Raw genomic sequence first — 24,904 nt, forward strand, 5'->3', positions numbered from 1 at the left:
TACATATTCTTCTGTATCATTGTCTAGACCCTAAGCACCATGAGGGTAGGCATCATTTCTTTCTCATTTATCTTGTACAAATGAGGCACTCAACAAATACTTGTTTAATGACTGTATAATTTCTGATGGCTGTGCAGTATTCCATTGCTTGGATACACCATCAGTTATTTAAGCAGTTCCTTTTTGTTGGACATTTAGGCTGTTCCCAGTTTTTACAATGATAGACATGTAGCTAAATCTTGGTGCTCCCCTCCTGCTTTGATGAGGCATCTCATTTAAAATTCAGTTATGTCTGCATTAGACTTTGGACATCCTTATTTTTTTTCATCCTTTACAGTGCTTTGTCATTTTAATTATTCTCTGGTTGTTTGGTTGGCTATTTATGTCAAGCTGCTTAACAAATGAGCATATGGCATTACTTTACTGTTCTACTACAGTGATAAGAAGTTGAAACTATGTTAGATGGTGAGCTCTCTAGAGCAACTGAAACAAGTTGACCAGGAAAAGTTTAAAAGCTGTGACTAAAATTTATGAGGCTAATTTAGCAGAAGATCATGGAAAGTTGGTTTCAAATTGTGTAATTTCTGTAATGCTGCTCCTGCAGCACATGGGAAGGAAACCTGTTCATACCCTGACATGTTTTCAGAACAGTTGAAGCTGTAGTGGGACCTATACAGGACCTCTATCAAAAGAGGCAAGTAGTCTCAGCATCATGGTTAACATACATTTACTGACTATCTGTGATGGTCAGGAAAAGGTCTCTTTTGGGGATTGTCAGGGGGCACATAAATATCAGAAATATGGTGCTTGCCATCAAATGACTTACACCAGGGCTGAAGCCCTGTGACGTTATGGTTAAAGCTTAGGCTCCAGAATTAGATATCTGGATTTAAACCGTGTTCCTTCCTGGATGTGTGACTTCAAACAAGTTACTTCAATAAGCCTTAGTTTATTCATCTGTAAAATGGAAATAAAGATAATATCTAAGGTTATTTTGAAAAATAAATGGAAAGAAGTCACATAGAAGATTCTTAGAACAGTGCTTGGCATGAGGTAGGTGTACATTTTTTAAAAAAAGAAAAATGGCACAAAAAAATAGTATGGTTTGGTGTCAGAAATACAGAATTTCAGAGGACAGAGAGATTAGTTTCAGCTAGTGAGATTAAGGACAATGTCCCAGAAAAAAAGTGGAGTCTTATAGGAGTTGTAGGTGGCTGATAGAAGAAGTAAGGAAAGTATCACAGAGGAAGGAACAGCGTGTGCACAGCGGAAGGATGGCAAGGTGTGGTCATGGGGCTATCGGCAGACCAGATGGCAAGAGTGAAGACAGACTGAGATGCGTAGGTACCCCTGGCAAGATCTCAGCATTTGGCTCCTTGAGTATTTGTTGAACATTTTCTAGTGGGAGAGTAAGGGAAAATTATTTCCTGGTAATAAAATCAGTCTATCTTCCTTCATGTTTCTTTGTGTTCAATATAAAGATGTCTATTACATGCTCTGAATATAACATGACATTTTAACTTATTTGGGCTTGTCTTTCATTTTACAGTTATTTTTTTATCACTCATAATTGGATACAGTTAGTTATACTCACCATGGATAGAAGTAATTTATGTGGATACAGTCACATGGTCTCTTTGCCCAGGGCATTGTTTGCCTTGATGGGAGTGGGTCTGGTTTACATTTCACGAATAAGGAGTTTGAGAGTAGACACCTGAGTTAACTGGCCCTGTATTTCTACTCCATCAGCGATGTTTTGATGCCCTCTATGGGATGGTGCCAGGGCAGCTGTCTCACTGGGTATTTACATAATTGGACAATGAAGATGAAGAAGAGGGGTAGAAGTTAGAGCTTGGAAGGTAGCTGAGAGCCAGATCCTAGGGAACTTGATTTACTGGTTAAAAAGGATAATGGATTTTACTTGTTAGGCAGAGTGGTCTCTTGGAAGGCTGCTAAATAAGTGACAAGATGGAATTTGGGAACATTTATTTGGTGGTGAAGTACGTGAGAGGACAAAGGTGGGAAGCTCACTTGGTGGAAACTTCAGAAACCTAGATGAGAGATCCTAAGTTCCAGCTACGGATGAGTACAGCAGTGGAAGGAGACACGCCAAGTAAGAAGGAGGGACTAGAGGGCTGATCATCTGCGAGGAGTCTCGGAAGAGAGAGTGAACCAAGACACCCGAGAGCTTCAACACATTGACCTTCTGGGTATGTCTGTCCCCACAGCCTTACCCCTCACACTTTATGTCTCTTGGCAAATACGGCATGATAAGTTGTCGTGCGTTATGGGGACTAAAGCTTAGCCTTCAGAAGCAAACTAAACAGTGCTTATTCTTTTATCTCTTTTTCCTCATTGAATTAGCTCCAAAGTGAACATTTTTTGGTTGCCAAACTTGCAAGGATTATCTGTTTTTAAAAACCTTCCATAAAATTTGTTTGGTTGACGAGCTATTAAATAGTAGGTAAGCACTTAAAACATCTGAAGACCTTTCTTTGAGATATTACTTCTCTAATATGTGTAAAAATTAATTTAGACTTACAAATTCAGAATTTTTGATACTTTAGACAAGAAGAAATTTTTAGTATAATTCTCCATGAAAAAGGTCTTCCTCCTTTTTCTCTCTCTTTTCTAGAGGTGAACTATTTATGGTAGATTGAATAAGAGACTAAATTATATACAGCACTTTGGGGAAGTGATTAATATCCTAAATAAAGCATCTCTTTCCATATAAACAGAAACTTGCCAGTCGGCAATTAGACAGAGAGGTTAGATATATATGGCTACACCTTAAGCACTAATAAAAATGATTAGGCTCATAAGCTCACTTGAGCCAAATATGCCTCCCCCCTCAAAAAAACAAAACAAAAAGAACCTTGTTGGAGAAAAACTAATGAATAATCTTTCTCTGCTTTGTAAAGTCATCAAAGTAGACCGTTTAAGGCCTATATGTCTCTTATTTATTATTTAATAGGATCATTTGATTTCGTTCGTTTCCCTTGTTTCAAATTAAGAAATGGCTTTATGTTTTTTTATCAAGTGTGCCCCCTTTCAAATATTTTGACACTTGTCTTGTTTCAACTGATCTTTAGAAGATTTTTTTTTCTAACATGAGTAGATCTTCTGAAACTGTGGTAGTTCTGTGAACATACTCAAGAAGATGCATTCAAGTAGATACCTTAAGGATTTATGTTTGGCAGCACTTATATTTTATTGATTTAGTTCTAGTTAATAATGTGCGTGAAAGCAAACAGCATTTCTTTAAAGAAAAATTCTTAGTTCTAATTTTTAAATCATCCAGACTGATCTTCCCCCTACAAGGAGAATGAATTAAAGAGCAAATAGAACCAAACTAGCAAATAAGTATAAATCATATATTCACTTTGAATGAATGCTAACATTTAAAAACACACCTACCATATGCCACAAACACAGATGTGTGTGTGTGTGTTTGTGTGCACTTCTCTTTGGTACAAATTTCCAATCACCCCAGTCAAAATACCTGATGTGAATTTGTTCCTTCCGCTGAATACCAGATAGTTTAGAATTAGGTGAAATGAATCTCTTTCAGAGAGGTCTGTTTTCAGAGTTTAGAACTAACTTCTAAACAGGGCCTTCATATTTGTAAGCTGACATTAATGATATTTTTTTCACTCTATTCAAAATGGTGTAGTCTGTGCTACCTGTCTACAAGTGAGGATAAAACTACCTTTTGCACCAGGAAACAAAATTTTCAGAATGCGGAAGAACCCAATAGAAGCAGTACCTATTTTCACACTGTCTTAGTTTAAAAGTTTCTCTGGATCCCCAAAAGTTCATTAATTTCCTATACCATCCAGTCATTTGCTCCAAGAGCGGCCTTCAGATGCACAGATGATAGTATTATACCAAGACACATTTTCCTCTCAAAAGGAGTTTAGCTTAAACTGATAAAATTCCTGTGATTCTAGATATGTTTCCAGGTACTCCGTACATATTTGCCAAATGAAATAAATGAGTAGCTTTTGTGCCTGGATTACTGAGAATAGTTTCCTTGGCTTCAGGAGAACTTAGTGAAGCGATGTCTGAAATTTATTATTATTATTATAATACATGTTACAGTTGAGTAAGAGGATTGACTAATGTAAAGATTCTTAAACACTGGTCAGCATGGTTGATTGAGGACAAACAAACAGACAAACAAAAACCCACAAAAAAACCTTGATAGGAAAAGATCTCTTGCTAACCAGAACAAGAGACGAAGGAGAAGGCTAGGAGCACGCATTCTACGTTGGCATGGACCAGGGGAAGTGGTCAGGAACAGCAGCGTGTGTGATGGGAGGGGTGGGGGTTAGTCTGTTTGAAGGGGAAAAGTAAGATCCCTCACCCTGCTGCAGGAGGCCTGGGAGGGCCTGGGGGCTGTTGGTTCCTGACTTTGACCTTTCTCTGTGTCTCCTGGCAATTCCCCGTTAGTAAACCAAGATTCTGGTGACTGGAATGTGCGTGACATGTTAACAACAAGCACAGGGTGAGGCGTTGTCTCCACATTGGCTGTTGTCACACTTGAGCAGATATAGGTGCCTGTGTCTGTACAGTGGTGCCCATACAGACTATATTTTGGGTATTTGTCGTGGCATTACAGTAAGAACTCAAGCTCCCAGGAGTAAGTACCATCAAGTCAGTTTGAAAGGCATTAGGGTTTTAAGGAAAGATGACCATTTTAGATTTTCAGAGGGCTCAATATTAAGCCAGATTTGCAGATTATAATTTATGAACCGTTTCACTGTCCCTTTCCTGGCACATCAATCAGTGAAGAGTTTGGGCCATGGGGAAACGTACAGGTGGATGGATCTACATCCCTCTGAAGGCTCACAGGTTGAGGGCTGACAAAAATGTCTGTTCTACGGCAAAGAGTCGATGGAGTAGCATGCTGGTGTGTGTGCACACGTGCGTGTGTATAAAGGTTGTTTACAGATATAGATTCATCTCTTTTTTCCATTCTCATAAATTTTATTTGTTTATTAGAGTGAGACACATTGAGATTATCTGGAAGATGAACTATGTATATTCAGTATCTGAAAATCAATATAAAGGCAGGCTTTTAACTTGTGAGGGGAAAAAAAAAAAAAGAACAAGATTTGCCATTTGCCTTTTCATCTCTTATCTGCCCGTAGTTTCTCTCTGTAGTACTTTCAGGGACCAGTGTTCGAAGGGAATGATAGGTGGTAAACTGTGTTCCTAATAAACCTCCGTTAGTTGAAAAAATGTTTGGTCAGAAAATGTGTAGCCTTCCCCATGCGATGTGATTCTAAAAGGTCAGCAACCTGTAAACACCGTGCAAAAGCATTTAAAAAATATTCGAACTCTGGGACTAACCTAGAATAAATATCACAGATGTGAACCTTAGACATTCGGGATTTTTCTTCTCTGCAGTCCCAATGGACTTAACACCCAACAATGCCATTTCTTACTGATGAAAAATTCTCTTTGACAGTAGGGCCAAGTAAATGACCGTGAGTTACATACAGGATTAGTGTGACCTAAAGGGCTATGTCCCTAAAAAAGGCAGGCTTTCCCAAAGATTTTAGTTGAAGAGCAGAGAAGCAGTTTGGAGGGATAAAAGCCAGTGGTTTCTCCAGGAGGGTATGGAAAGAGGCATAGGGTCAAGAATAAGACTAGTATTTTTCCCCAACTTTCTCCATTAGCTGTTGATAGAAGAGTGTGACCAGCCTAGTCTTTTTTTTTTTTTTTTTTTTTTATTCATGGGAGACATAGGGAGAGAGAGGCAGACACAGGCAGAGGGAGAAGCAGGCCCCACGCAGGGAGCCCGATGTGGGATTCGATCCCGGGCCCCCAGGATCATGTCCTGGACCGAAGGTGGTGCTAAACCACTGAGCCCCCCGGGCTGCCCACCACCCTGGTCTTCTAAGGCTGTTCCGGGCCGGTGGCTTTGAAATATAACCTGATCATCCCTCCCTTCCTTTTGTTCCAAACAGCTGAATATAAAATGGGTGAGAAGGGCAGAAGCAACAGATACAAGAACCGTGTGTGTGTGTGTGTGTGTGTGTGTGTGTGTGTGTTTTAAAAGATTTTTTTTTTTTGTTATTTAAGTATAGTTGGTACACACTGATATCTTAGTTTCAGGTGCACAGCATAGCGATTCGACAGTTCTACACATTACGCAACGCTCCCCATGGTAAGTGCAGTCACCATCTGTCACCCTATAAACAAGAACCCTCTTTCAATTGTTATTTCTCTTTCCTCTTTCTTTCTAGATCCCTGGGGCTCCCGCTGCCCCACCTCCCCCTCCCCCCAAATGTAATGAAATACAGAAACATTTCCTAGTCTCCCTCTGCCTCATTTTCCACACCCTTGTTATTTTAGCTACCAGGAATTCACATTAAGAAGAATCCCAGGAAGTGAAAGCTGTAATGATTATGATTTCTGAGAAGGACCGGCCCAGTTTGCTTTTGAAATTTTCTGCTCTTGAAATGAGTGTAGATAATTTTCCTTAAGTCGGTGATAGATTTTTAGCTATCACCCTTTATGAAATATCCTCTTTTTTTTTTCCTAATCTCTCTTAAATCTCACTTTTCTGTCTACAGAGATTAGTAGTCCCTTCAGTGGAAATGTATGAACAAAGCTATTTAAGCAAAATGCAGATAAGAGATCTGTATGCTCTCTTTGTGTATCATCTGCCCCAGCAATGTATAAGGCAGTCTGTAGGATATGGGGCCTTCAGAGATTCCTTTCCAAATTCTTAGCCACCTCTGTCTCATTTTATCCCTGCCTTTTATTTCTCAGGTCCAACCAAGGTCATATTCACATGTGAACAGTACCTACCTCAGTGTGTTGTTGAGATGATTAAATGAGTTAATATACGCAAAGCACTCAGAATTGTGCCTGGCACGGGGTTAATAAATAAACTCCGTGTATTGGCTATTATTATTGCTACCTGCTCAGTTGTGTTAATTTGATAGAACGTCGAATATGGATTTCAGTGTATGGTTGGATGTGGAGTTAGCCTGGAAATTGTTGGCCCATCCAGGCTCAATAGAACTACTTCAGTTAAATGGGAAGGAAACCTGCTGACTACCTTTTTTTTTCCCCTACTTTGTCCAGGGGTCTCGAAATGGCCCCTAATTTTTTCTTGTTTACTGCAATACTGACCTGGAGAGAGGAGGGCTCTATGTCCCTGTCTTCCCCACTCCCCTTCTCACTATTGATACCTTAGAACTCAGGACAAGACGGAAGCGGATTTTTTTTTTTTTTTGGCACACCATTTGTTCTGATGAGTAAGAGTCTGCTTACTTTACAAAGTCTACTTACATTTGGAAAACCCTTGCATGCCACATGGTCTTAAGTGGGAGCCTCTAAGCGGCAGCTAAGTAAACAACCCCTAAAATTCAAGGTTGGAAGACCAAATAACGACTGTTTACCCACCTGGTGCTTTAAAACTGACCTGTGTTTCCCACAAGATGTCTTGAGGTTGGAATAGGTCAGAGCAGTAACGTCTTTAACGCTGTTGGGTGAGATGGTTTGAGAGAGATCAAATTTTTTTTTTATAAATTTATTTTTTATTGGTGTTCAATTTCACTGGGCGAATGACAAGACTTTAACTCCCTCTTGCAGTGTATTTAAAAAAAAAATTAAATGGCAAATGCATTTTACTGCTGGGCGTTTGGCTCACGTGTGCTAATATTAAAATTTTTCCCCCAACACCCCTGAAACAGGAGCCGCCCTCCCTGTGCATGTTCAGGGCGCTCCTCAACAAAATTCACCTCCGGTTGTTCGGTTTTCTTGTCCTCATCTCCTTTGGGGAGAAGGGAGGGTGGGTGGAGATCAGTCTTCCCAGCCAGCTCTGCATTTTTCCAGTTAGAAAAGTTTCATTTTAATTCGTTGTCTGATGGTATTGAAATCGGTTTTTTTCCCCAGTCTGTTGTTACTTAAAGGAGCGGACCTCGTTCCATCATCATCTGTTACCTGAGGTGTCCTTTAGTGGTGCTTTGATGTGAACAGATCGTGGTTTTTAGGGGATCTGGTCATGCGGTGAGCATGTCTCCAGCATCCTAGTGCGGCTCTTCGGCAGCTGCACTGTTACTTTTTCTCTTTTCCATGTTTTGGTTTTAGATCTCACTTCTGAGATCTCCACCCCCCCCCCCCAACGGGTTCTAGGTTAAGGAAGATTGTACACATACTACTTGTGACATCCCCAATTCCTTTCTGTCAAGGATGACTGGGAATCACTGGGGAGTTACCCCGCTCTAGATCTTTTGTGGGAAAGAGGAGGGTGAAGCCCCGAGGACTCTGCCCCTGTGCCTTGTCCTACCACTCAGGCTCAACGCGACCCGGGGTGGCCGAGCCTTCGGGTTCATTTTCCAACTGAAGAAGCCCCCCCTCGCCCCCAACCCCACCGCCTGGGCCATCAGTACTTTCCGACCTGTGTCTTCGTGCACCAGCACAGATTTGAGCTACTTTGCTGAACTTCTTTTGTCCTAATTATTTATTTCACCGGAAATTCTAAACTCTTCCAGAAGCCAACAGTCAGTGTTGGTTCTTTCCGTAGTTGAAAATACAGCTGTATCTGGGGGATGTGTCAACAGAGATGTGTTAGTTCTTATCTTAAAGAAAAAAAAAAGAAAAGAAAAGAAAAGAAAAGGAGAGAAAAGCCTAATTAAAACGGTAGGAATCCTTTTAGCCAGGAAGTGAGTGTAGCCTGTGAGGAGCGGCCTGCGCGGCCTGTGTCCCCTGCGCAGCCTGGTCCCCGGGCCCCTGCTCTCCCTCCCGCCCACCCGCCCCGTTCTCGGTCTGGGGGGCTCGGCCTCACAGCCTCTGCGCACCCCGTTTTCCTTCCTTCTCTCTTCCACCCCCTGCCCCACACCTCCCAGGCTCCTTCCTCCCCTACAGGTTTTAGGATTCAAGTGATCCAAGAACATTTGGGAGGAGGGGGACACCTGGGTGGCTCAGGGGTTGAACATCTGCCTTCGGCCCAGGTCATGACCCCAGGTCCTGGGATCGAGTCCCGCATCGGGCTCCCTGCATGGAGCCTGCTTCTCCCTCTGCCTGTGTCTCTGCCTCTCTCTCTCTCTGTGTCTCTCATGAATAAATAAATAAAATCTTAAAAAAAAAATAGAACATTTGGGGGAAGTAAATGCTCAAGAGGTCAGGTTTCTGATGAGCTTCAGAGAAGTGAGGGGACAAGACCGGATGCCCTGGATCTTGACAGGTGGCCGTGTGGCTCTGGGAGGGGAGAAGGGTGCGGGCTGCGGAGCTCTGAGACCTCCCTCCGTTGACACAAAGACTCTCCTTGGGGAGCATGAGGCACCTCGCAGGTGCAAATCCTAGAGCTGGGACAGCCGTCCCCCAAGAAGCGCTCCCACACTGCTGTGCCTCGGGAAGTGGAGCTCGGGGTGCTTCTGGGTGTTTCCTCACAGGGCCAGTCTAGGGCTTGCCTCTGGGGCTCTTTCGGGGCTCGCTCTGCTAGCTCAGGTCCCTCTTAGAGATGCCACAGGCAAACTGTTGTTAGCCTCACTTTAAACTGGGGAGCGACAGGGCAGCCCAGGTGGCTCAGTGGTTTAGTGCCGCCTTCAGCCCAGGTTGTGACCCCGGGGTCCCGGGATCGAGTCCCACTTCAGGCTCCCTGCATGGAGCCTGCTTCTCCCTCTGCCTGTGTCTCTGCCTTTCTCTCTCTCACTCTTTGTCTCTCATGAATGAATGAATGAATGAATAAATAAATAAATAAATAAATAAATCTTTAAAAAAAATAAAAAATAAAATGGGGAGCGACAAAGGCCACGGCCCCATGTTACGGTGCAGCCAAGCCAGCGATCTAGGCTCTGTCTTCTCCACGGCCCTCCCAAGCTCCTTGAGGTGAATCCTCGTGGCCTTGCAGACCTCAGGTCCCTGGCCCAGCCATCCCAGGCTTCCTGCCCTGCCCCCCAGCGCCCATCCCTACCCTCTCAGCACCATGTGGCGCTTTTTCTCCTTTATACCCGGGTGCGTCTTGTATTTCCCTTTCACTAGGTCCTTCCCTCTCAGGGTGTCTAAAACCCTAGGAGCTCCATCTAGAATTTTCCCCTAGGCAGTCCAGACCTAACCCATGTTCCCAAGGAGGCAGTGCCAATGTTATTGCCAAATGTACCCTGGTGTAGCGTGGCAGGGTAGAAACGGAGCAGGCCTGGGGGCAGGAAGTCGGTCCCGGTGCCAGCCCCAGCAGAAAGTTACTGACCCCTGTGGACTCCCATGCGAGTTTCCTTCCAATTCTAGAATCCCAAATGTTCAGTGAAGTTTGTAAAGAGGAATTTTGAGAAAGAGTGGTTCAGTTGAAGCATCAACCCAGTCAAATTGTGTTATTAAAGGGTCAGGCTCCTGGACACCCAGGTCTGTAGCCCAGCCTTGGAGCTGGGTTGCTGGGACTCTGCTCTGCCCTCCGGCTGCCTCTCTGGGAGCTGGGAGCGGCTCCAGCCAGTGCTGCCTACGCTTGCCCAAGGGGGACCACAGGGAGTTCTGGGGGACACGAGATGCTCTGTAATTGGGAGATGAATTCTAATGCACACAAGTTTCTTTTTTGGCAAGTTGGCTTGAGTATACCTAATAAACAAATCAAGGGATACTTATAAGTATGTTCATGTTATTTGGATATTCCGTGTTGTGTGAATTTTATCCTGTCTACACCAGAGTGTAAGCTCCTTAAGGACAACAGTGTGGTGGCAAGTGTTAGGGCTGCATTGCCACTCAATAGGTCATTAATGATGACAACAAGTCTTGGGTCTTCTGATTTTTTTGTATTGTGTTTAGAACCTATAGTCTGGTGGAATTTGAAGTCGTTATTGTCTTCTGAATATTTATGAACGTGTCATGAAAATAAATTCGATAGGAAATTGACTGGTCTTACTCTTTCCCAATGTGACTTATTAAAAGTCATGATTTGTGTTTTCTGCTTCTACTGCTATGTAAGTTTTCCCACTTCAGGCCTCAACTGGAATAATTCTTCAGATTTTAAGCTTATTCCAAATGTAATTTTAAGTTAAACAGAACAGATTTCAGGTAGAGAAGAAACAAGAGAGTTCATTTGAATGAGTTTCATCTTTCCATGTTGCTGTGAGAAAGCCACGGTAGTCCAGATGTGGATCTAGTTTTGTTTTGTTTTGTTTTTTAAAGATTTATTTCTTTATTTATGACAGAGAGAGAGAGAGAGAGAGAAGCAGAGACACAAGCAGAGGGAGAAGCAGGCTCCACGCAGGGAGCCCGACGCGGTACTCGATCCCGGGTCTCCAGGATCCCGCCCTGGGCCAAAGGCAGGTGCTAAACTGCTGAGCCACCCAGGAATCCCCTGTTTTGTTTTTTTTTTTTAAAAAAGAAAGCCTCCTAGTATAGACTGACAATATCTGTTAAGTCACAGATACAATTAAATAGTGATAGACTTTTGTAAGGCAAGCATAACTTTCATTATCCAAGTAAGTTATGGCATATGGGGAAAGACTCATTGTGATTGTCAGAGTCACATGATCATTGTGATTTTCCCAGTCATAAACTGGGAAACATTGTTGGGTTGGTCAACATACAAAATAAAACCCCCGATGCATTAAGGTGTGCGTGTGTACTGATGTGCAGACAGGTGAGAGTATTCATCTGGGTTTCTCTTTTTTCCACTTGTAATTTTGACCCATTTCTTACATAAAGTGATGATGACTCAGGAGGGAGTCCGCTCAATTTTTAGACACAGCTCTCTACCAACATCAGTGACTTTGACTTGTCGCTTTGCTACTCTGGAACTCCGAGACCTCTTGGGTGCATCTTTTGAGCTCCTGGCTTTCCTCTCCCTGGAAATATAATACCTGCTCCCCTACCTTCCTTCAATGTGTATTATAACAGTTAGCAGGGTGTAGGGGATAACATCGCCCATGAGAAAGCAATCTGGAACCTTCAGAGTGGTTTCATTATCGAGAAGAGCTTGGAAAATGTGTTTTAACATGGTAAGAACTGATGGTGGCTAAAACTGCAACTGCTCATGGAGAAAATTGGAGTGGTATGTTGCAAATTTAACACACATCTCTTTCCTTCTGGGCTGAAACAGCAAATCAATTTGTGTTTTGTTAGTTTTTTTGAGATTTGGGTTTCTGATCATACTTGCATTGCATTTGAGGGAAAAGATGGCCATATCTTTTAATTCTTTGTTCTTTTTTCCACTGAGGGCACTGGTAACACAGCTGGATCAGAGAATGGGTCTCTGCCCTCCTCCACACCATCGGTCTGTTCTAGGAAAAAAAAACTTTCAAGGAGAAGGGAGGCCGGGGTAGAGCTTTGGGTAACTGGCCATAGAGTTTGGTTTTGATGTAAATAGAAGGAGACTGGGATATGGGATTAGGGGACAAGCCTTCTGGTCTACTTTTCTAGTTCTACCAATTTGTTACATGATCTCAGGCAAATATGTTTATGTTCCTTTAAGGGGCTGGTATTGAGTTTAACTTTACCAGCTGTGGTGAGTTTTAGTTGATGTTGGCAAAGCTCTTTTTATTCCCAGGTTGAATCATGCCATAGGAAGTGCTGTGTGTTTTTTTTTTTCCCCCTTCAGAGCTAGGTGGATAGAGGTTACGGATCTCCTACTGCTTTGCAGCCTTTTTTTATCTTGTAATTTCAGACATACAGCAATAAGAAGCCATTGAAAGTAATGAACAGTCTTTATTGAGGTGAATGAAGATGACCATGAACAGTTTTAATATATTAATCAAATGATATTGCTGTTTAACATTAACAACATCTCAATCAGATACTTGCTTGAGATTAACTGGAAAACCCACTGTGACTTTCAAGAGGAAAATCATGTGAAAAAGTAAAATGCAGCTATGATTGGATGTTTTTAGAGGAGGTTGGTTTTTTTTTTTTTTTTTTAAGGATCTTTAATTATATCCTCTCTATGGCATTTGGTATAGATGGTTGGTGAAACATAGTGGATAAAAATATCATAAAAATGGAATTAAATAAGCACATTTTCCCTCCCAGTATAGGTGGTGATCCACATCTATGAATCAAAGGTCATTTACTGATTTCCTGCTGTATTTCCAGAACTGGGCCTCCAAGTCATTTGACTTAAATCTTTATTACTTGTGTTTTGTTCCACGGTTTCAAGTTGGGCCTTATTCACTTGAAAAGATAAACGTTTTATCAGACCTACAAAGAACTGTATAGCATTTGACACTACAAAAAGTCATATTGGATGGGATATAAATAATCTGGAGTGCCAAGTTTCTGTGTAGTATCCACAGCATTTAAAAATAAATCTTGGGGCGGGACTTCTGGCTATGGCCAAGTAAGGAGGTCAACAGACCCTCTCTTTAAAAAAAGCAAATATAAAGTTGGACAAAATGAACAAAAACAATCATTTCAGTGCTCTGGAAATTGAATAAAGGCATGAAACAATCTGAGAAATGTTTATACTAGAAAATCTGTTGAACTTCTGTTAAGAATAGTGGGAGTTGGTGGAATTTTTGCCCAGGGCTGCACCCATTCCTTGCTCAGCTCTGTTGTCATGGAGATTTGGGGGGTAAGGAGACCACAGTTCCTAAGGACTGGCCATTGCTGTTGCTGCTGCTGAGAACTCACTTGATTTGGAACAGTGGGCAGCGCTTAACCCCAGTGGTGGTGTGGGTGGGCATAATGATCTGGGTGGCAGGTGATTGGAGAGGCCAGTGGCTCTTTTACTCTGAGGTTGCGGGCGTAGTCTCATCTAGAAGCATACTTCTAGATGAGACTGCACGGGCAGCAGTCAAGAGAGGGCCCAAACCATCTACACACAAGTGGCCAATCCTGATGCTGTGTCACATGCGTAGAGGAAACGTGAAAGGGCCCAGTGGAGAGCAGAAGCTGAGACCCACTGGAAAGTGCCCTGAACTTTGACTAGGTTCCTCTACCCACAAGCAGATCCATCGTCTGAGAAGGGAAGTTTCACTGGCTCAAGGTTTTTGATCACAAGTTTCAGTCAAATCACTGACCTGCCATTTAGCTGTGCAGACAAGGGGTGACCACTAGAAAACCAGGTTTAAAAATAAAAATGAGAATTAGTAAACAAAACTGAGAAGAGTCATCAGTGACCTCACACTGCAGGGGACATAGATTTCACAGAATTAATGCAGGCAAATTACTTAACAGCTAAAGAAATGAGCAGAAATGGAAACAACCACCACCTTGAGGGGGAACATCTTACAACCCAGAATTACTATAATCTATCCATCTTTAATGTCCATTTTAAACAAAATATTATGGGATATGCAAAGAAAGAAGATCATGACCCATACTCAGGAATGAAAGCATTGGTAGAAACTAAGTGCCCCATTAGGGTAAGATTGCTTTAACATCTGAAAATTCATTAGTATACCACATTAAAAGACAAAAACCCTACATTTTTATCTCAATGGCTGCTGAAAAAGCATTTGACAAAATCCACCGTCCATCCATGATAAGAACTCTTAGCAAGCTAGGTATAGCAGAGAGCTTCTTCCACCTGATAAAGGGCATCAGCAAAAACCCTACAGCTGGCATCATGCATAATGGCGAAAGATTAGATGTTTTCCCACCCAGCTAGGGAATAAGGCAAGGATGTTTGCTCCTGCCACTTCTATTCAATGTTATACCAGAAGTGCCAGAAGGCAAAAGTAAAATAAAAACATCAAGAATGAGAAAGTTTATTTGCAGATGACTTTATCGTGTATGTAGAAAATCCTAAGGAATCCACACACACACACACAGAATTAGAACTAATAAATGAGTTCAACGGGGTGGCAGGGCATGAGATTAATATACAAAAACATTCCATTTCTGTTATAAGCAATAAACAATCTGAAAATTAAATTAAGTAATACTATTCCCACTCATATCCAAAAAAAAAGTCTTAGAAATAAAGTTATTAGAGGTGTAAGACTTGCACATTGAAAATTATCAAATATGGTCAAAAGAAGTTAAAGATCATAATAAATGGAGAAACATTCCAGTTCATTATTGGAAAACTAAGTATTGTCAAGATGGCAGTTCTCCCCAGATTGATCTCTAAATTCAGCGCAATCCCAATGTGATAATCCCAGCTGGACTTTTTTTTTGTAGAAATTGGCAAGCTTGGCCCTCAGATTTACAGGGAAATACAATGGGCCTGTAATAGCTAAAACAGTTTTGAAAAAGGTGAACAGGGCACCTGGGTGGCTCAGTCAGTGAAGCATCTGCCTTGGGCTTAGGTCATGATCCCAGGGTCCTGGGTTCTAGTTCCACATTGCCCCCCACCCCGCTCACTGGGGAGTCTGCTTCTCCCTCTACCCCTCCCCCCTGCTTGTGACCTCTCTCTCTCATGTTCTTTCTCTCTCTCTCTCAAATAAATAAATAAATAAAATCTACATATAAAAAAAGAAAAAGGCGAACAGATAGTATCCAGGTAGTATTTTAAAATGTACTTTAGGGCAGCCCTAGTGGCTCAGTGGTTTAGTGTCACCATCGGCCCAGGGCATGATCCTGGGGACCCGGGATCGAATCCCACATCGTGCTCTCTGTGTGGAGCCTGCTTCTCCCTCTGCCTCTCTCTCTCTCTGTCTCTCATGAATAAATAAATACAATCTTTAAAAATTTTTTTTAAATAAAATAAAATGTACTTTAAAGTCAGTATTCAAGAAGATAAGCTGTTGGCCCAAGGATAGGCACATGAAATAGAACTGAGAATCCAGACATAAACCCTCACATTTTAAACCTCCAATAATAATTATTTTCAAGGGACAAGATTTATGTTGTTAATATTATCTTAGTATTATATTTTAAGTAAGTATTCTTACCGTAGTTAAACTTTTTAGCATGTGTGACTCAAAAGCATTCGATTTTTTTTTCACTATATATGGTTTTTAGGTCCGTCAAAGTAATACAATATTAAGATTGCTTTGTAGTGATAGTTACTCATGTAAGTATAGCGGTTGTAGTCAACAGTGCTTCAGACTCTCAAAAGTGAGAAAAAGTAAGGAGGGAGCAGTGGTGTTAAGGGCAGGGGCTAGATAAACGAAATTGTGAAAACGCCAGGCTCCCAGTTAACAGCATTAACATGTTCGCACATTCCCTGGTCTTCCACGGTTCTCTAAGGGCCGGGGCATAGCTGCTGTCTTTCTGAGAAAAAGAAAAAAGCACCTGGGTAGAAAGACAACCAGAGGACATCTCCTTTTTAGCAGGAGGAAGCTTATCACGAATCTCTTGGTGATGCTGGAGGGATAAGGGGCCGGGCTGAATTTCTGGGTTCCACCTGTGAGGGTCCGTGACTCACAGACATGCAGTAACATCCCAGACTGGACAGAGTGCAGCTGAAAAGTTACACACTTTCAGGGACAAGTTCAACAAGATTGTTGTCCAGGTTTGCATAATAGAGATACCGTCATATGGAGAAAGAGTGGGGAGCTGAAGCCATCACAAGTATTGTCCTTAAATTTGAGCTCGGGGGGAGCTGATGGCTCTGATTTCCTGGCATTGTCATTGGGAAGGGCCTCCAGAGGCCTCATTATTTCATTAATTCTCACAGTGCCCTTGTGGTATGGGGAAGGTGGCACATATTATTAGGAACGATCTGGATAATGGGACATGAATGAATCCATTCAGGATGTCCTTTTCCTGGAGAGCTGCACCTCTCGTGGTTCTGGGAGATTTGTGTCATTAGCCAAGATTTTGCTTCCATCTGGTCTGGAGCCCTACTCTGGGTTGTGCTCTTAGGTGGACAGAGTTCGTACATCTCTGGGAAGGGGCCACTGTGCCAACCGAGGCAGTTGGTGGTTGGGCACACCCATCAGGAGCAGCTGCCTGGGAGAGGCCAGGCTGAGGTGGAAGTGTGGGCCTCCCACGCCAGGCGGACCTCACCATGTGGCATCCGGAAGTGTCGCTCCATTTCACGGGGGTGAGACAAGGACACATTTATCCCGCGTCCCCATCTGAGGTTGTGTCCTGTTAGCCGGGAGCTGCTTGTTAGGTAGGAGTTTCTAACTCGATTTTATGGAGTTAAATCCACATACAACAAATGGAACGATTTGAAGCATGGCGTTCGAGCTTTGACAGATGCCTGCAGTCGTGTGAGCACCACTGCACGCGAGAGGCAGACGTTTGCACCACTCTAAGATGTCGTCTCCCCTGCCCTTCCCTGTGCCTGTGCTGTGTAAGTTCAAGCCAGGACAAGTAGAGAACTGAAGTGACTTGTAAACAACAGTCTCACGGAAGCCTGTCATGGACCCGGTGTCTTCTGCTCGTCTCCAGCTCATGAAGAGGGAATTTACACTTGTCTCAGAAAACGCTTAAAACACAGCAAAAACTAAACCTCAAGAACTCAGAGTGGGACAGCTCTTCTGAGGCTCCCCGGGCCCTAGCCCTTCGATCCGTTACCGTTACTGTTATAGCAGAGGGTCCGTCAAAGTAGAAATTGTGGGACGGCCCGCTGTTGCCCTGGAGCCCGGCACTGAACAAACGGGCGGTAGCAGAGAGGGCACCAGCAGCCCAGAGAGGGCCTCAGGGGACTTGGCCAACTTCCGCCCCCTGCTTCCTCCTGAGAGCCGCCGTAGGACAAACGAAGATGACTACAAAGGAAGGAGATAGGATGCCCAACCCCTAGAGGAGGTGGAACTGACTTAGATTTGGACGTGCTAGAACCAGAGGCAGACGCATTTCTTTTTCAACTTCCTCACAGACACCACAAAGAACAGCACTGTGGGCGAGGGCGTTCTGGGCCTCCGGGGATGACGCGTGGCGTTCCCACCACAGGACACAAAGACAGCGAGTGACATCATAGCAACGGGACTCTATGGCGACTGGTGGTATTCAGAAGCAATCGGTTGGCTGGCTTTCTGCTTTACCGCAGCTTCTGTTTGGTCATTTTCTTTGAGGCTGTTTGCTCACAAGAAACTGCTGACCAGGAGACTTCAAATTATGCCAAAATATTTGTAAACAGTCATCCCCCTGGGTGGGGGGAGAGGGAGAGAGAGACAGAGACAGAGAGGGAGAATATTGCTTATTTTAAAAGAAACCTTAATGTAGGGCAGGTGAGTGGCTAATTTATCCATTTATCTTTTTAACGTGAAGGGAAAGAAGGCCGCTTTCCCCTGGATCTAAAGGCTTCACAGTGGCTACCTCACATATCACTTCTCACACAGCCTTAAGCCTTTTCAAACTGGCAGGTCGGCAGCCCTCAGGTTGATAGTGCAGAAGTGCTAAGTGCGTTTGATTGGTATCATTACTGGGCTCCAGTAATTGATTACTGTCCATGGTGAAATATGCAGGGCAAGCACGCAGCCAATAGCAATCACTTAATCCATCATGGCTGTTTGTTCCTCATCTCCAGAGACCTATCAGCCACATGCTATCCGACCCCACCAGGCAAAGTGCTGATGGCTGCTTTGTGTGTACAGTTTACTGTGTGTTTACTGCATTTCCTGTGTTAACCCAAACCACTAGCTTCAGTGAGCAGAGAAACACAGGGGAGGTTCTTGCTTCGCAATGTCAAATCCACTCTCTGGTTAACCTCTCTGGCCCTCTCCTCTTGGAGATTCGTGATTCATTGGCATTGGGTTTTGTTGCTTTAAAAAAAAAAGTCTAACGGTGTAGTGGTTGTATTAGGAATATTAATTGTAAGACTTGAGATAGGTTGATTGGAATAAGATCCTGGAGGGTTGTTTGTAATGCAGATTTTTTAGAAACAAGAAGTGGGAGAATAATGAATAACAACCAGAACTAATCAGTTGTGTGCGTGTGTGTGTGTGTGTGTGTGTGTGTTTAATCCACTGATAATGACTAAAAGTAGTTATAAAAAGAAATAGAAATTCAGTGGATACACCTTTTTCTCCGCTTCCTTCCAAGATGTTTTCTCCTTGGATCTTGGCAAATATGCCTGTCCCCGAAGTGCAGTAAGGAACTCAGACTCAGCGCAAGGAGACACAACAGAAGGAGAAGGAGGTCAATGGAGAAAAATAAACAAATGACTCTTACATGTCACCCTGATGACAAGTGATAATACTGTCTGTGACCAAAATCAGTAAAAGCAGTTTGTACCTAGCCATCTATAGGGGAAAACTGAGAGCCGTGGATGGTGGAAAGTACGTGTCGGTCTGCCACTCGGCTCATCCCAATATTGCTTTCAGTGGAGCCGGAAGAAACAACATGATGGCTGCTAATAAGCCCACCAGTAAACTTGGGAACCCAGCAGGAATGAGACTGAGAAGAGTATGCAGAGGTAGCGTGTTAGAGAGCACAAAAAGATCTGCTCTACTTGCATGGCTAGTCTTTAAGAGCTCATATTCCAAAATTTATGGATAGAAATTGTTGTAAGGATCTCAGTGGAAACGTTGTTGCCTCTTTTGGTGTTTTTTTGTTTGTTCCTTGAATATTCTTTGGCATCTGTAGCACGCAGTGGAATTCTAGCTAATTCTCCACAAGCCAGGGCAAATATGGGCATGTGTGTCCTGCCCCTAAATGAGGCTTTCAGTGAGCACCTATCTATACATGGTGATTTCTAGAAAGTACAGAATTGTAATCCTTCTACATGTGCACTCTTCATTTGGGGCCTCTTAGCAAAATGACATAGACAGCTGGCTTAAGTGATTCCCAAGTTAATTGAGCATGTTTCACTGTTGATCACAATCCATTTTAGCTCAAATAAATACTTTAAGTACATCTAAAAGAACTGACCTTTTATTGTGTGCAATGAGACTTAAACTGTGACAAAGTATTGGCTCATCCTTCTCTGCCTGTTGCCCAACATGTGATGTATTCTATGATTTAAGGATCTAAGAGATGTGATCTTTTCTTCTCCAGAGCTCTGCCCCGTGGTAAGATTTCCCTTCTTTGGAGTCTGGCGTTACAGTCCTCTTCTCACACTTGAGTCACATACCTTGAGAACTAAAATAGCAATCAGTAAGTTCAGCTCTATTGCTGGAAACTTCTAGACCTAGCCTGTACTGTGCTAATACCTGTCACTCTTCTGTACTTATTTACCACTCAGCAACATTGAACACTGTTGGCCATCACCCCTTTCTAAAAACATTGGTGTTCCTGCTGCTGAAAAGGCTATATACTGTATGATTCTATTTTTATGACCTTCTGTAAAAGGCAAAACTATAGAGATAAACAGAACAGTGATTGCCAGGTATTTGAGGGGAAAGGAAGGTTGAATAGGTGAAGCACAGGGGAATTTTTAGGATGGTGAAACTATTCTATAGGATACTATAATGACGAGTACATTTCACTGCGTTTGTCAAAATGGATTGAACTTTACATCACAAAGAGTGAACCTTACTGTATACAAATTTTTAAAAGGATATGTTTAGGGAGTCCGAAGACACTAAATAGAATGCAGATTTTGACAGAAGAATCTATTACAAATATACGAAGTAGCCTCATTGAAGAAAGTAGAGGATATAGGTGCTGACCGAAGTAGCTTTAGAATTGAGTAGGTCCCTGCAAAACTCATGGTAAAGGGGGTTTTACAGAAGCACTGTTCTCTGATTGATAGTTTTTTCCTATGCAGGTGCAGATTAACCATCCTGAAACAACTATAGCGGGTACTGAAATTGAACAACTAAGTAGATGGATAGTGGATTGTGGGTGGCAGGTTTCTTACTGTTAAGTGGGATGTTACAGCGAAGCAGGGAGAGAAGGCTAGAGTGATCCCTAAGGTAATAGGCCAGCATTGGAGACATTAGTATGACCTGGTGGTTAATTTAGCATAGTTTACTTATTTATCAAATAGAAATATTTATAAATATGGGTACACATTTACTGTTTACAGGTATATTCCTTTGCTCAGTCAGTTGAGAGGGCCTAGAAATGACATCCCAGGAACAAGAAACACTTCTACTACCCAGATCGTGATTTCTCCTATGTTCTCTAGTAAAAAGAACCTGGGCTTCTTGAAGAGGTGGCTGGAGCAGAAAGTGTAGAAGATGAGCCTAGAGAATCCTGTAATGGCAAGAAGTAAGGAAGTGTTCAACCCCCCCGCTCCCCCCCCCAAACACACACACTAATGGGAGTATGCCAAAGGGACACAGGAGCCAAGTGAAGGAGCTCTCAGTGGCCAACGCTGAAACAGTCTGAGTAACAAAATAAATAAAGTAGCATTGGATTATAACCCAAAGTATAAATAGACATCCATGAGTCCATACTGATATAAATAAATTTATTGAATAAATAAATAAATGGAGAGAAAGACAAATCTCCCACACAGAAGAATTTCAAATAATTTATGTAGATTGCTCTGCCATCAAAGAGACAGAGCATAATTTCTAATTCCTAAATGTGCTCACAGAGTCACAGAGTCAAAAATATGGGAAGGAGGAAAAAAAGTAACTTTACAGTGAGGAAATCTGGCAAACACTGTCTTAGATGATCAAGTTCATATCAACAGTGGTAAATCCTGCTGATATCATGTACCTTTGATATGATTGATGAGAACGGCACTCTGTAGGCTTTCTCCCCAAAACCCGTAACCCAGTATAGCCATGAGAACACCATCAGACAAATGCCAAGTGAGAGGTGTTCTGTAAACTGGTTAGTCCTACCCAAACAGCTGACTAGTTCCTCTCCAAACTGGTTTTCAAAAACAGGGAAAGTCTGAGAAGCTATCACAGCCGGAGGAGCCTAAGGAGATGTAATGACTAAAGTGTGATATCCTGGATGGGATCTTGGAACAGAAAAATGACATTAGATAAAACACAAGAAAATCTAAATAAAATGCTAATTCTAGTCAATGATAATGTGCCAGTATCGGGTGTGATAGATGTACCATACTGATAGGTTAATGACAGAGGACATGAGTGTAGGATGCGTGGGAACCCTCTGTATTACCTTTGCAGCTTTTCTGTAAATTTAAAACTCTTTATTATGGACTTAATTGTCCCCCTCCTCCCTTCCCCAGAATTCATGAAGTGTTGAAGTCCCAATCCCCAGTTCCTCCAGAATATAACCAGATTTGGAGATAGGGTCATTGAAGGTCATTAAGTTAATGTGAGGCAATTAGGGTAGGGCCCTAATCCAATATGACTAGTGTTCTTATAAGAAAGGGAAGAGTCACCAGGGATACACATGCACAAAGGAACAACCCTAAGAAAAGACAGTAGCCATCTGCAAGCCAAGGAGAGAAGCTTCAGAAGAACCCAGCCCTTGATCACACTGATCTTAGACTTCAGACCTGTGATAAATTACATTTCTCTTGTTTAAGCCACTCGGTCCATGGTATTTTGTTCCAGAAGCCCTAGCAAATGAATACACTATTCAAAAATGAAAGGTTATTTAAAACAGCAACACTGGCCCTTTTTTTTTTTTTTTTTTTTCCTGTTACCGACCTGGGACCATGGCCTGGGTTTCTTCTTGTCATTCAGATCTCAGCTTAAGATCACCCACAGAGCAGGAAACTTCTCTGACTATACATACCATTCTTTCTTCATGACATTACCCTATTTTACTTTGCTCCAAGGGGGCTTCCCAGCAACGGCTGTTTTCTCATCTGTTTATGTATTTATTGCCTGTCTTCCTGCAACAGATACGGGTTATTTGAGAGGAGGAACCTCAGCTGCTTGGTTCACTGCTGGGCCCCAGAACCTGTATAAGGACCAGGGCTGGCTACATAGTAGGTACTTAGTAATTATTTGTTGACTGGCTAATGAATCCCCCCAGAGTCTGGGGAGTCTTGATTTGGATTCCTTATTAGACGAAAGGCACCTCTACAAATCTTCCTAAATTACTGGGATCTAGGGGGTGGGTAGACTTGTGGCCCAAGGTGTTTGGGTTTTGGTATGTATTCCTGTCAGGAGAATGAAGTAGCCTGAGTCTCAACCAGGAATGGAGGCTGGCCAGAGAGGCCCTCACCATGCCTCAGAGACTAGCCCAAAATCAAGTCCAAAGAAAGCTATGCTGACAACCAAAGAAGTGTGGGAGGGTGGGGCACAGGGAGAGGAAGTCTTTAAGGGAGCAGCAGTGGAGTGCAACATCTTATTCTGAGGGCAGACACGGTCTTTATTATCTGTGGGTATAGAGGCTGTAAGGCCAAAAAGGCCTTTAAGACGAGGTGAAGGATCCAGATAAAGAGGCTAGTAGGAACTAGGGCTACTAGTAGAGAGAGGTAGCTAACGGTCGGGGCTGGGCTCAGGCTCTAGAAGAAACTGAATGGTTGGGGAAATATTTGCCCTAAGTACTATCACAGGCCAGCCAAGCAGATAGTAGGATGGCCCAGGGGAACTACAGGTTGATGCCCAGTCAGGTGGCAAGACTCTGTTTATTCCCACCTAGACCCTACATGGGACAGCAGGATAGTTTCAGACCCCTCAGACTTACTAACGGTTGCTCCACAAAACCAGGAATCCATCTGTGGGCACCTCAGAGGGCAGGGTTGATGAGCCCTGCTCCTAGGCACAAAATGTGAGAAGGCCTGTTCAAGTGAACATGATGAAAAAGATCTGAGGACGGAGCTGTGAGCCAGGCATGGCTAGGCTTGTCTACTTCATGTTGAAGAAAGACGTAACTTAGACCAAAATGTCTTAAAATTTGATTTACTGGCTCTTTGGTGGCCTGAAGTCATTCTAGTCCTTGGTTCCTTCACCTTTAGAATGGAAGTGAAAACACCTACCTTCTGGGGGTGTTAAAAGGTTTAGAGATAATGTAGGAATTACATCTAACACAAGGTCGGACACATACAAGACACTTAATAAACAGTGGCTGGTAGGGTTCACTAATACCACCCAGGACCGTTTGTTGCTTCTGTTCTTCTTGGTTTCTCTAAGAGCAACTAGTCATAAAGCCCTTTGAAAATGAAAGGGGGATGTACACTCGTTTCAGTGCCATCTGGAAATGGAGAAGTGACAGATCTGCTTCCTGTTCTACAGCCGGTTCTGCGGGGAAAGGACAGGTGGTGGCCGCTGGAGAGGGGCAGGCTGACTGGCAAGGTCTCTGGGAGGGATGTCATCCGTGGGAGGGCCGAAGGAGCCCCCACGAGCAGGTTGGGAATGGAGAGCTAGAAAGAGACCCCAGGTTCTTTGACAACCCACCAGGGCCTAGACTGGAGACCCTGGGGAGAGAGGAAGTCGCAAATGCCCAGTGCAGTTGTGTGCCTTCTTCTTTCTTATGATGTGGTTGGTGCTGGGAAGTCATGGGAAGCATCTGGAGGATGTGGGGAAGGTACAACTGCCCCTTAACTGGGAGGAGAAAGAGCAGAGAGGCCATCCTATGCCACTTGTTTTTAAAGCATCTCTAGATCTTCATTTTTTGGTAGGACTTTCTCGGGGAATCGGCCTCCGAGATGTACCTGCCACCTGTTGAGACTGTTCTTTTGTCTGTTAACAGGGCCCCCTTGGGAGGGCCTGGCTGATGCTGGCTGGGCCTCAGGAGAGGTCTGCAGCCAGAGTTGGCACCGGATCGTCGCCTGTTCGGGTAGCTCGCCACTCCCAAGGGTAGAGAGCACGGCATGCCATGCATCGCCTTATTAGCTTAATGTCTTTGAGGTTGAAATCAGGAGGTGGACTTTAATCCAAGGATTTCTTTGTGACCTTCTTGGGCTCTGTTTTCCACATCTGTTTCTGATTGAAGCAGAAGGAGCACAGACTTGAGGGACGGAGTGAGTTCTAGTCCCAGCTGTAAAACTAACCAGTTGTGGGGCTGGAAGCAAGTGCCCTGACCTCCCTCTGCATCACCCCCACCCCACTCTTCCACCCACACTGGTAAGATGAGAGTGTTTGTCATAATAACCGCTAAGGTCTCTGTTAGCTTTGGTGTTCCCTGATTCTGTGATTATGAATTTCCCTGAATTTCTGGGCAGAAACAGAAGAAAGCATAGAACATCCTTTTAATGCTTATCTGGAGATTAATCTAAATGTTCCTAATTAGCGTTACCAATAGGGACAGAATGTTCCAAAGCACGGTCTAACTGCATTTTTAAGCAATGAAA

The 24,904-nt window shown here is 43.2% G+C and overlaps 1 protein-coding gene across 3 annotated transcripts in view; it reads left to right on the forward strand.

The window, feature by feature from the left end:
• MAML3 (mastermind like transcriptional coactivator 3) overlaps positions 1-24,904 on the forward strand; it is a 406,685-nt gene that overhangs the window by 132,260 nt on the left and 249,521 nt on the right. The window contains exon 1 of one of the 3 annotated variants that reach the window (XM_077860962.1): positions 1,811-2,210. The exons of the other annotated variants lie outside the window; for them this stretch is intronic. The gene's annotated coding sequence lies outside the window, so the exon portion shown is untranslated. Of the gene's footprint in view, positions 1-1,810; positions 2,211-24,904 lie in introns of those variants that run through there. 3 annotated transcript variants of the gene reach the window in all.

The sequence above is a fragment of the Canis aureus genome, chromosome 20, assembly GCF_053574225.1.
Source record: "Canis aureus isolate CA01 chromosome 20, VMU_Caureus_v.1.0, whole genome shotgun sequence".
Taxonomy (NCBI): domain Eukaryota; kingdom Metazoa; phylum Chordata; class Mammalia; order Carnivora; family Canidae; genus Canis; species Canis aureus.